Source organism: Polypterus senegalus, chromosome 12 (genome assembly GCF_016835505.1).
Source record: "Polypterus senegalus isolate Bchr_013 chromosome 12, ASM1683550v1, whole genome shotgun sequence".
Lineage (NCBI taxonomy): Eukaryota > Metazoa > Chordata > Cladistia > Polypteriformes > Polypteridae > Polypterus > Polypterus senegalus.
In genome coordinates this window covers 85,816,670-85,829,314 of record NC_053165.1, presented here as the reverse complement: position 1 = coordinate 85,829,314, position 12,645 = coordinate 85,816,670, and positions in this window count along the sequence as shown.

The following is a 12,645-nucleotide window of genomic DNA, read 5'->3' as shown; positions in this document are numbered from 1 at the left end:
TAAAGTGACACTGCGTCCCCTGGAAGAAGTCAATAATGTATGAAGCCACAACTGCGAGAAATTAGATATGGCAGGGAAGGAAGACGCGTAGGTGGAGGCAGAGAACCCGGTCAGTGGGAAAGTGCAGTGAAGGAAATTACACAAGACGTGCTCTGGAAATTCTAGTTGGTTTAACATAATATGGAAATAATTTGTTTTGTTATACTCTACTGTTTAGTGCTCAGTATTGTAGGAGTTTGCATGTTCTCCCCGTGTCTACGTGGACAGATTTCATGCAGGTGATCCAGTTTCCTCTCAAAGTCCAAAGACCTGCAGGTGAGGAGGACCGACAATGCTAAATTGGACCCTGGTGTGTGTGTGTGTGTGTGCTCACCATGTGATGGACTGGTCAGAGATAGTTTCTGTCTTACACTTTATGTTTGCTGAGATGGGATGACTGATTTGCAACAGATTTTACAGTACAAGGTTACAAAATGTACCATTTCAATAAAGAGCTGTTTAGTGAAAGGGCGCTATATGATGGATAGATAGATAGATAGATAGATAGATAGATAGATAGATAGATAGATAGATAGATAGATAGATAGATAGATAGATAGATAGATAGATAGATAGATAGATAGAGAAATGCACTATATGATAGATAGATAGATAGATAGATAGATAGATAGATAGATAGATAGATAGATAGATAGATAGATAGATAGATAGATAGATACTTTATTAATCCCAAGGGGAAATTCACATACTCCAGCAGCAGCATACTGATAAAGAACAATATTAAAAAGTGATAATATGTGTATATGTGGGTGTGTATACAGTATATGTATGTGTATAAATATATATATATATAAATGTGAACATATATGTATATGTATATATAGATATATATAGATAGATAAGAAGAAGAAGAATTCATTACATTTATATAATACTTTTCTCACCACTCAAAGTGCTACCACACAGGGAGGTCCAGGGAAGTGAACCCATGATCTCCTTACAGATAGACAGACAGATAAGCTTTAAAATCCTGGCTGAAGACTCACATCTTCAGTTTAGCACACCCTGATTAGAGCTGCTGATTAACTGTACAGACTGCATCTCTGCTGTCAGTCATTAGCACTCAAACATAAGTAACATGATAGTTAGAATTTGTTACTCACCCTCACCTATTCTGTTTCTCTTCTCGGTACTTAGAGGTGGCATTTGGTGCCACGGCCCACCTGCCAAGTTGTTTTGCCTGCCTAAGGTAAAGTCATCCCTGATGGAGGATCGCAGGAATCGTGGGAAAGTGGGGTCCTTTCATTGGATTAGCACTGTTTCAGCAGTGGAATGGCCAAATGGGGAGGCAGCTTGATGGCTGAGGTCTCCAGGACTCTAAACAAATCCAAATCCTATTACATGATATCATCTACTGTTAAATGCTGGTCCATACTTGTAAAATTTATATTTTTATACTGTATTGAGGATTTGTTCTGTTTTGTGTATTGTATTGTATTGTATTGTATTGACCCCCTTCTTTTTGACACCCACTGCACACCCAACCTACCTAGAAGGGGGTCTCTCTTTGAACTGCCTTTCCCAAGGTTTCTTCCATTTTTTCCCTACAAGGGTTTTTTTGGGAGTTTTTCCTTGTCTTGAGAGTCAAGTCTCGGGGGCTGTCAAGAGGCAGGGCCTGTTAAAGCCCATTGCGGCACTTCTTGTGTGATTTTGGGCTACTATACAAAAATAAATTGTATTGTATTGTATTGTATAACTGCGGTGGGCTGGCACCATGCCCAGGGTTTGTTTCCTGCCTTGTGCCCTGTGTTGGCTGGGATTGGCTCCAGCAGACCCCCGTGACCCTGTAGTTAGTATATAGCAGGTTGGATAATGGATGGATGGATGGATGGATTTTATAAGAAAATGACTATATTATAGACGGGAAGATATGAAGGGTACCATAGGTAGTGTCACACTTACCCACCTAAGGTAATTGGTACCACCCTGGGATGAGAGGGAGCGCAGTTGCTATCAGTCTTGTTTCCTTCTTCCATCACAGCCTCGAGAATCCGCCCCTTAAGGACGACAAAGCCAAGGATGCCCCACCCCTTCTGGTCTGGTTGATATAAAAGGGAGATACTTCTGGAAGTTAATGTCTCATTTCAGACCTGACCATGACAGTGAGCAATAGAAAGAGAGAGAATGGAAGAAAAGAGAGAAAGTGTTACCCAGAAAGTGCACTGGTTCAAGGGAATTGTCCATAAAAAGAGCAACTATGAGAATATCCTTTTGTTAGTTTTTTTTATATTTTCCATGTTGGAATTAAATGGGGTTTTACCTGGCCGGCAAGAATTTGACCATGCTTTATCATTTGCCCTGCTATGATAGATAGATAGATAGATAGATAGATAGATAGATAGATAGATAGATAGATAGATAGATAGATAGATAGATAGATAGATAGATAGATAGATAGATAGATAGATAGATAGATAGATAGATAGATAGATAGATAGATAGATAGATAGAGTCCGAATACTTATGGGGATGAGAGACTGCAGGTTTTGATTTTTAATAAATTTGTGAGCCTTTCTGGAAGCATGCTTACACTTTGCCATGATGGGTTATCGAGTGTAGCTTGGTGGGCAGGAATGTCAAATGTGTCCACTTAAAGTGAAATCTACAGCACGGTGAAGAGTGCAATAAGTGAGGGAGTCTGAAGAGTTTCTGAATCCACCGGATACTTTAACAGTGCTGCCCTCTCAATATTCCCGTTAGCCTTGGCTTCTCGTCCTTCTTTCTACCTTCTATCCTTGACCGGTTCGAGAGCATGTTGGGCAGGTGTTTATTGTGGCAGAATTAAATCCAATGTGAGAACCAACTGATGAGAGGTGCCAGTCCATTGCAGGGCACACTTTCACTGAGCCAATGTATAAGAAAATAGGTATCAAGGGGGGCTTCTGTCTCCCTCCAGAAGTACCCCGACATGATGGTTTAATATTCCAGTACTTCAAGGATTTTTGATTGGTACGTTTTATTGCCAAAAGTGGCAGCTCTTGTTTCCATGGAGATGTTGACAGAGAACTGATGACTCACAAAGTCGAGTACTTCATCCTCCTAATCAGTTATTTTATAATGGCAAGGGGAAGGAGTACAGAGCAGGAAGTAAACAGCTTGGCCGACCATTGTGGTGGTGTGGGCAAAGGAAAATAGGAAAACATTTTGGATAAGTTTGTAGACGTGCCATTGTTCCCTTTAAACTGCACAGGAAAGGGGCAGATTAACAATGGTAGTAGAACTGGGAATTGCCATGGACCCCATGATACAATATTACCCCAATATGTGTGTCATGGTTTGATAGCATTGTAGTTTTCAGGGTCTCGAAAATATTATTTCATTTCACTTTTGCAATTCATTATAATAAACGACTCCATCTTTATCTAACTTCTGTCATATCCTTAAAAGGTAAAAATGCCTGAAACGATTACACCTAATAAAAAAGATTTTGCTGAAGTCAGAGTGAAAGTGAAGGTCTACAGGATGGTAGTGAGACCAGCTATGTTATATGGGCTGGAGACGATGGCACAGGAGACAGAACTGGAGGTGGCAGAGTTAAAGATGTTAAGATTTGAATTGGGTGTGACGAGGATGGACAGGATTAGAAATGAGGACATTAGAGGGTCAGCTCAGGTTGGGGGACAAAGTCAGAGAGGCGAGATTGTGTTGGTTTGGACATGAGCAGAGGAGAGATGCTGAGTATAATGAGAGCAGGGTGCTAAGGATAGAACTGCCAGGGAAGAGGAAAAGAGGAAGGTCTAAGAGGAGGTTTATGGATGTGGTGAGAGAAGACATGCAGGTGATGGGGGTGACAGAGCAAGATGACGAGGACAAGAAGATATGGAAGAAGATGATCCGCTGTGGTGACCCCTAACAGGAGCAGCTGAAAGAAGATGAAGAAGTCCAATTGAATGTTTTGATTTATGGAAAATTATATCAAACATCTCATTGGAATACTAAGTCAGGGAATATGCAATTATGGTGCACAGCAGCCACCTTCAGTGCAGGGTTAACTCTTTTGAGATGAGCCCTCATGTTTTCAGCGTTGTGGTTTAACCCTGGTGTTGATTTTCTTTATTTTAGCTTGTTTATTCATTGATTTTTTTTTTTGTAAATGTGTGCTTTTTATGTAATTATTTTATTTTTGTATTATATTGTAACTGGTAATTATTTATATAGCAATATTCTTTTTTTGTATAGTGAACCCAAGGGGACAGGGCCCCCTGATGCTGCAGCTATGCTTGCCTCTGGCCTATATAAGGTCCTTATTTTGGTTGGCGTTCTTTATTTATTATTTTTTACAATTTTCCTTGGGGTTTTTTTGCACTTTTTGGTGGATATTCTAGGATTTTCTGAGGCTGAGGAATTTGATTAAGACATTTATTCCATCCTGTTTTGTTTCCTGAGTAAGCTGTAATTATTTTGACATCTTATTGTGACGCCATATTCCATACTGAAAGGGGTTGCTGTTTTGTGACTTTGTCTTTTTGGCGGTTGTCGAGACAACTTCCCAGAAGTCCCTGAGGTACCTCCTCTTGTGACGTTACCGGAAAGACCCCTTAGAAAAGCCATTTATGAGCCGTTCAGATATCCGTGCACTCCTCGGGATTTTCGTTCTCCGTTTTCTCATAAGGTGATTTCCAGACTTCCCATTGTGTATTCAAACCTCACATTTTTACTTCCTACATGTAATACTTTACATTTACTGACAGTTAACAAGGTCCGCTCTTTTAATCTTTCCTCATAACTCATCCCTTGTAGCCCTGAATCAGCCTAGTCGCTCTTCTCTGGACTTTCTCTAGTGCTGTTATGTCCTTTTTGTAGACTGGTGACGCAAACTGCACCCAGTACTCCAGATGAGGCCTCACCAGTGTGTTATAAAGACTGAGCAGACCCTCCTGTGACTTGTAGTCCACACATCAAGGCGCTATATAACCTGATATTCTGTTAGCCTTCTTAATGGCTTCTGAACACTGTCTGGCAGTTGATAGTGTTGACTCCACTTTGACTCCTAAATCCTTTGATTTCCAGACCTCCCATTTTGTGTTCAAACCTCACATTTTTACTTCTTACATGTAATTCTTTACATTTACTGACATTAAATAAGTTCAACTCCTTCAACCTTTCCTCATAACTCATCCCCTGTAACCCTGAATCAGCCTCGTCGCTCTTCTCTGGACTTCCTTTTGTGCTCTTATGTCCTTTTTGTTATATGAACACCAGAACTACACACAGGACTCCAGATGAGGCCTCACCAGTGAGTTATAAAGCCTGAGCAGAACCTCCTGTGACTTGTACACCACACGTCAAGGCGCTATATAACCTGACATTCTGTTAGCCTTCTTAATGGCTTCTGAACACTGTCTGGTAGTTAATAGCATAGAGTCCACTATGACTCCTAAATCCTTCGATTTCCAGACCTCCCATTTTGTATTAAAAAAAGACAACGCTTCAGCAGAACCTCCTTGGCCTTGTGCTCCACACATCAAGGCATCCAAATAACAGATTTGTTAGCCTGCTATCACACAGCACTTTTTACACACTTTGTGTCTGGGTAATCCTTCATTTTGCAATTATGGACCTCTGGATTTGATAAGCCATGCTGGAGGGGCGCGTAACACAAAAGGTCCCGGAATGCCACCTCATTTGTAATCATCTCAATGGTGTTTCAGCTTTGAAATGCTTCACGTATTTTGTTTTAAGTTTATTCATTCCAGATGGAACGGAGAAAGGTTTCTGCTTCATTTCAGCTTCTTTTTAATCATTTGAGAAATGTTCATTTTCAAGGTGAGAGCCCCAGATGCACATGGATGACGGTTTAACTATTAAAAGCCCTTTTCTATGAATATGGAGATGGAGAAAGGGGATCGGCTAAGAAAAGAGTGGGGGTAAGAAACTACAAATCGGGTTCCTTTAAGGTGGGGGTCCATCCATTGTTGAACCCATTTAATTACAATTCAGGTTCAGGGGAAGTCAGAGCCAACAGCAACGGCTTTGGGTGCAAATCAGTAATCATCCCTGGATGGGATGCCAGTCTATTGCAGAGCATACCTCCATATCTGTCCACAGGGCTGGCTCTAGGCATCAGCATAATAGGCACTGGCCTGGTGGCACCAAAACGTCATCTCATATGCCATCATAAAGGTGCCGGTTTCCAAGTGGGAACAGTGCATTGATTTCTTATGTGATCCTGAGGGCACTGATCTCCAACCAAATTCATATTTGATTGTGAAGGCACCAATCTTCAAGGATGTCTACCCCATTTGTCGATTTAATATATAAGAGTGCTGCTGATCATCTAGTACAGTGTTTCCCAAATTTGGTCCTAGTGGACCCCTGTGGCTGTCCAATCAATCAATCAACATTTATTTATATAGCACATATTCATACAAAAAATGTAGCTCAAATTGCTTTACAAAATGAATAGAAAAATAGAAGACACAATAAAAAATAAACATAAGTCAATATTAATTAACATAGAATAAGTAAGGTCCGATGGCCAGGGTGGACAGAAAAAACTAAAAAAAAACTCCAAAGGCTGGAGAAAAAAAATAAAATCTGTAGGGATTCCAGACCACGAGACCGCCCAGTCCCCTCTGGGCAATCTACCTAACGTAAATGAAACAGTCCTCTTTGTATTTAGGGTTCTCACGGAAGAACCTGATGATGATGGTCACGTAGACTTCTGGTTTTCAGTCCATCAATGTTGGAGCATCATGAAGCTTTGAGTAGGTGGTGGTGGCACAGGCCGCCACCACAAAGAAACCGGAAAAAGAAACAGGAGAGAGAGTTGGGGTCAGTACGGATTTTAGAGCCCCTATGAATAGTTATTGTGATGAATTAAACATACAGAGTATCAGGATTAAGTTAAAGTGAAGTTATAAAAAGGCCATGTTAAAGTAATGTGTTTTCAGCAGTGTTTTAAAGTGCTCTACTGTATTTGCCTGGCGAATTCCTATTGGCGGCGGCACGGTGGCGCAGTGGTAGCGCTGCTGCCTCGCAGTTAGGAGACCCGGGTTCACTTCCCGGGTCCTCCCTGCGTGGAGTTTGCATGTTCTCCCCGTGTCTGCGTGGGTTTCCTCTGGGCACTCTGGTTTCCTCCCACAATCCAAAGACATGCAGGTTAGGTGGATTGGCGATTCTAAATTGGCCCTGGTGTGTTTGTGTGTGTCCTGCGGTGGGTTGGCACCCTGCCCAGGATTGGTTCCTGCCTTGTGCCCTGTGTTGGCTGGGATTGGCTCCAGCAGACCCCCGTGACCCTGTATTCAGATTCAGCGGGTTAGATAATGGATGAATGGATTCCTATTGGCAGGCTATTCCAGATTTGAGGTTCCTAACAGCAGAAGGCCGCCCGCCTCGCCACTTCTTTTAAGTTTAGCTTTTGGAATTATAAGGAGACACTCATTTGAGGATCTAAGGTTACGATTTGGAATATAACGTGTCCAGCTTCCTAATCAGTGACAACACCTGATAACACTGAGCTCATTTAATTAGCTGGTATTATTTTTTCTTTTATTCAACATTCAGAAAAGCACAACAGCATGATTTTTACATTTATAAGACATTTATAAATACAGGGGGTCCTCGGGTTACAACGTTTAGACCTTTCGAGTTTACAACGCTCACTCCCACAAAAACTTAAAAACATTGAGACATGAGAAGGAATAAAGGTAAGCATTTTTTTTACACTCATTTTTTTCTGTTACTACAGTACAGTATATTTATGTCCTTTTCTTTTTTCTCAGGCTTAAGATTTTGTGTTTTTATGTTCTAGATTATGATTTTGCAAATGTGATAGGCTTAGGCTAAAGTGTGTTTCGGCTTACACCAAAATTCGGGTTACATCACTGTTGTAGGAACGGAACTGTTCCCCGAGGACCCCCTGCATTTTTGCTTTTGCTATTGATGCCTAACTCTCTTTTGTTGATTTCATTATGCTTTGCCCTTTTCTCTGTGTAGTTTTTCCCGCTTTGTTGTATCTTAATAATGACCATTTAAAACGAGCAGATCAGACACCCAGGCAAACAACACGGAATAATCAAAGGCTGCAACTGCTTTAGCGTCAGACCCGCTAATTAGTAACTGATGGATTAATTCAACAATTAGAACACCTGGAAAAGTAGAATGGAAATCAAGATGACAATATTGGTAAAAATAAAAAAAATACATTATTCCTATATAACTGCTTGGTACATTTTAATATATCTATTTTATTTCAGCTAACTTCGTTTTCTAATGTCTGTATTGTTCCCTAAACACAGAACTTGGGAAATATCAATTCACTTAATTAGCGTGGGAGTTCAATTAAAAACAGAAGCTGGTTGGAACGAAAACATGCAGCCACAGGGGGTCCCCAGGACCGAGTTTGGGAAACACTGATCTAGAGGAGCAAAGCCCATCGATTTTATATGCAATTACGAGGGCATCTTGAAGTGGGGCGGCACGGTGGCGCTGCTGAATCTCGCAGTAAGGAGACCTGGGTTCGTTTCCCGGGTCCTTCCCTACGTGGAGTTTGCATGTTCTCCCCGTGTCTGCGTGGGTTTCCTCCCACAGTCCAAAGAGTCCACAGTGTGTGCCCTGCTCTGGGTTTGTTTCCTGCCTTGCGCCCTGTGTTGGCTGGGATTGGCTCCAGCGGACCCCCGTGACTCTGTAGTTAGGATATAGCGGGTTGGACGATGGATGGATCTTGAAGGGGCCAAAGCTTGATGGTTTCATATGCGATTGCGAATGTTCCAGTCCTCAGAGGGATAAAGCCCGTCGATGTCAAGGCGATCTTTAAAGAGACAAAGCCATTCCATTTTCTGTGCAATCACAAAGGGGATTTTGAAGGGCATATAAGCATATGAGACCGCGATTGTTTCCAATCCTGAAGAGGGACAAAACTCATCGATTTCATATACATCGATTTAAAGCTCGACGATTTCATACGTATTTGCGAATGTTCCAGTCGTCAGAGGGACAAAGCTCGCCAATAATCACATTCCATCGCAAAGGTGATCTTAAAGGAGACAAAGCTTATCAGTTTTGTATGCCATTATATAATAATATAATATAATGTTCCAGTCCTCAAGAGGGATAAATCGATATCATATGCAGTCTAGAAGGCGTTTATAAAAGAGACGAAGCCCATCCATTTTATATGCAATAGCAAAGGGGTTTTTGAAAGGCGACAAAATATATCGCGAGTGTTTCCAATCCTCAAGCAGGACAAAACTCATTGATTGGCATCGCGAAGGGGATATTAAAGGGGACAACGCTCGCGATTTCATACGTAACTACGAATGTTCCAGTCCTCGGAGGGACAAAGCTCGTCGATATCACATGCAATCGAGAAGGGGATCTTAGAGGGGACAAAGCTCGACGATTTTATATGCAATAGCAAAGGGCGACAAAGAATATGCAATCGCGATTGTTTCCAGTCCTCAAGAAGGACGAAACTCATTGATTTCATATGTCATCGCGAAGCGGGTCTTGAAGGGTGTAAAGATGGACAATTTAATATGTAATTGCGAATTTTCCAGACCTTAAAGCTTGGCAATCGCAAAGGTGATCTTAACGGGGACACAGCACGTCAGTTTCATAAGGGTATCTTGAAGGGTGACAAAGCTCATCGATATCACATGCAATCGCGAGGTTGACAAAACTCATTGATGTCATATGCGATGGCGAAGGTGATCATAAGGGGGACAAAGCCCGTCGATTTCCTACGCGATTGTGAGAGGGTTTCTAAAAGGGGACAAAGCCTTTTAACGATCGCGAATGTTGCCAATCCTCAAGAGGGACAAAACTCATGAATATCATAAGCAATCGTGAAGGTGATCTTAAAGATCGTCAGTTTCATATGTGATCACAAGTGCTGGCCATCTTAAAGGGGGGCAAAGCTCATGGAGTTCATATGCGGAGGCTCGCTTTTTTTGAAGGTCTTTTTCTGGATGCTTGCAACCAACACCTGCCTAGGGTTACAATGTACCCTTCAACCGGCCCTGTCTGTCTAATTAACAGCGGCCAGTTAACATGACTTATAAAAATAAAAGTCTACTACGAAATAGGGGATTTGTAACGAGCACACCGGGAATTAAACCCCCTGGCGCTGAGAGTCTGTAGCTTTAACCGCTCCACCGCCCTTAGGCAGAGCGCTACCAATAAGTCAGAGGTGCCCATGTGTTAAGTGTGAAATAATTACCATTTTTCAGCATTCTTCATAAACAGGGTCCTCACTCCACTCCTCCAATGCAGAAGTGATCTATGACTGAAACCGACACCCCCCTCTTAAGAATCTGTATAATGTGGAGGTTGAATATACCCCAGGGGGTCTCCATCACTCTGAGCATGCTCCGAGCAGACAGGATGCCTGGCAGACTGCAGCTTAGTTGTGTGTCTTTGGAGGAAATGAGCCACACCTCGGCTAAACTCACAGAAAACATCCTCAGTAAACAAGCAACTGAGTGCGGCTTGTTGAGCCTCAGCCTGGTGAGCCGCCGCTCGGCACCCGTCCAGCGCCCCTGGGTATTCTCAAATGCACTTCTGTCTGCCCGTGAGGAGCTCAGCTGTTTGTAGGCACAAAGATGGCATGATGTACCCCCTCCCTACCCCATAACCACACACACACTTCCCCACCTTTCAAAAGAGCAGCTTCACACAAAAACACAAAAGTCATTTTGGCATATTTAATAATTAGACACCATTTTTAAATAAGACCCCCCCACCCCCCCCCTCCACATAGGATGTGATGTAGCTGTGTATCCATCACGAAGCAGAAGGATTTCTCAGCTCACATGCAGTGGGGGGATTTAGAATCCTTCACCTTCCGCCCACTTTATAGTGCTGCAGATTTGGTTTTAAATGGTTAATCTTGCCTTTTTCTTTTTTTTTTTTTTGCCCACCCATCTACACTCAATAACCTATAGTGACAAAGTGAGGACACGTTTTCGGAACAGTTTTCAAATTTATTAAAAGTCCAAAACCAAACACATCTTTGTAAAGAGTTTCCCACAGCAAATTCATTGTGTCCGAGCTTGGGTGCTGAAGATTTGGGGAGCTGTAGCGTCCCCTTGGGACCACAACAGCCAAGACAGACACAAAAGTTACAATGGCAAGTCCGTCTGTTTCGATCACCTCATGCATTTAGGAAGCTCTGTTCCCCGGTATATGTTAGCCCCTTACGTCCGCCTTTCTTTGTGTGTCTCCTTGCTTTTGTTCGTTGGACATTTCAGCCCTTTTGTGGATGCCTGGCCACGGACTGGCACCGTACATTGGATTCTGGACGTTCTGTTGTTTTATATATACAAAGAGAAAGCTGATTTTTCACACAAAGCTCTTTTGAAGATCAAAGTGCATCAAAATTTAAAGAATGAATTACAATTACAAGGGAACATAATGGCAACCAAGGGAATGCCTTGTGCTAAAATCATTTCACTTCATGTTTTCTCTCATAAAGCAACACTCAAGAGAATAAATAGAAAGAAATATTGTTCTCGATCAGAAATTGAATTGAACGTATCATGAAAGAGGAGGAGACGACAGGCTGGAAGCATGCAATGATAAAGCACGTTGCTGTTGGAAAGAAATTATTTTGCTATGACTGGTTTGCATCGGTGGTGCAGTGGGTAGCGCTGCTGCCTCACAGTTAGGTGACCCGGGTTCGCTTCCCGGGTCCATCCCTGCATGGAGTTTGCATGTTCTCCCCGTGTCTGCGTGGGTTTCCTCCCACAGTCCAAAAACATGCAGGTTAGGTGGATTGGTGATCCTAAATTGTCCCTAGTGTGTGCTTGGTGTGTGTGCCCTGCGGTGGGTTGGCACCTTGCCTGGGGTTTATTTCCTGCCTTGTGCCCTATGTTGGCTGGGATTGGCTCCAGCAGACCCCCGTGACCCTGTAGTTAGGATATAGCGGGTTGGATGATGGATGGATGGGTGGTGCAGTGGTAGTGCTGCTGCCTTGAAGTTAGGAGACATGGGTTCGCTTCCCAGGTCCTCCCTGCATGGAGTTTGCATGTTCTCCCCGTGTCTGAGTGGGTTTCCTCCCACAGTCCAAAGACATGCAGGTTAGGTGCATTGGCGAATCTAAATTGTGCTTGGTGTATGTGTGTGCCCTGCGGTGGGCTGGCACTCTGTCCCGGTTTTGTTCCTGCCTTGCACCCTGTGCTGGCTGGGATTGGCTCCAGCAGACCCCCGTGAGCCCATGTTAGGATATAGCGGGTTGGACAATGACTGACTGGCTGCCTGGTTTGTGTATTACCTCTTTAACAATACATTCCATTATTCTTTATGCAAAACTGTGCCATATGCTGGGAATGGGAGGCAATATGCCAGCTGCCCCTAATTGAAAAGCACCACTGCTCCCTTACCCTGCCTGCCTACTTATCATTCTACTAGGTGGCGCATCACAAACATCACACTTTTTAAACAACTGCAAGTCCAAAAATCCCACTTTGTCCAGTTTCCCCAGAACCCCTACACCTTATTCCTGTGAGTCTGGGCCCACTGAATACGATTCTCACACCTGATAAAGCACAGTGTGTCTGATGGTACAGACGTTCTTCCACTTCCTTTCTTGGAACAGGTAGTCCCGCCTTCTCCCTCCTTTGACCTCACGGGGCGGATCCTGGT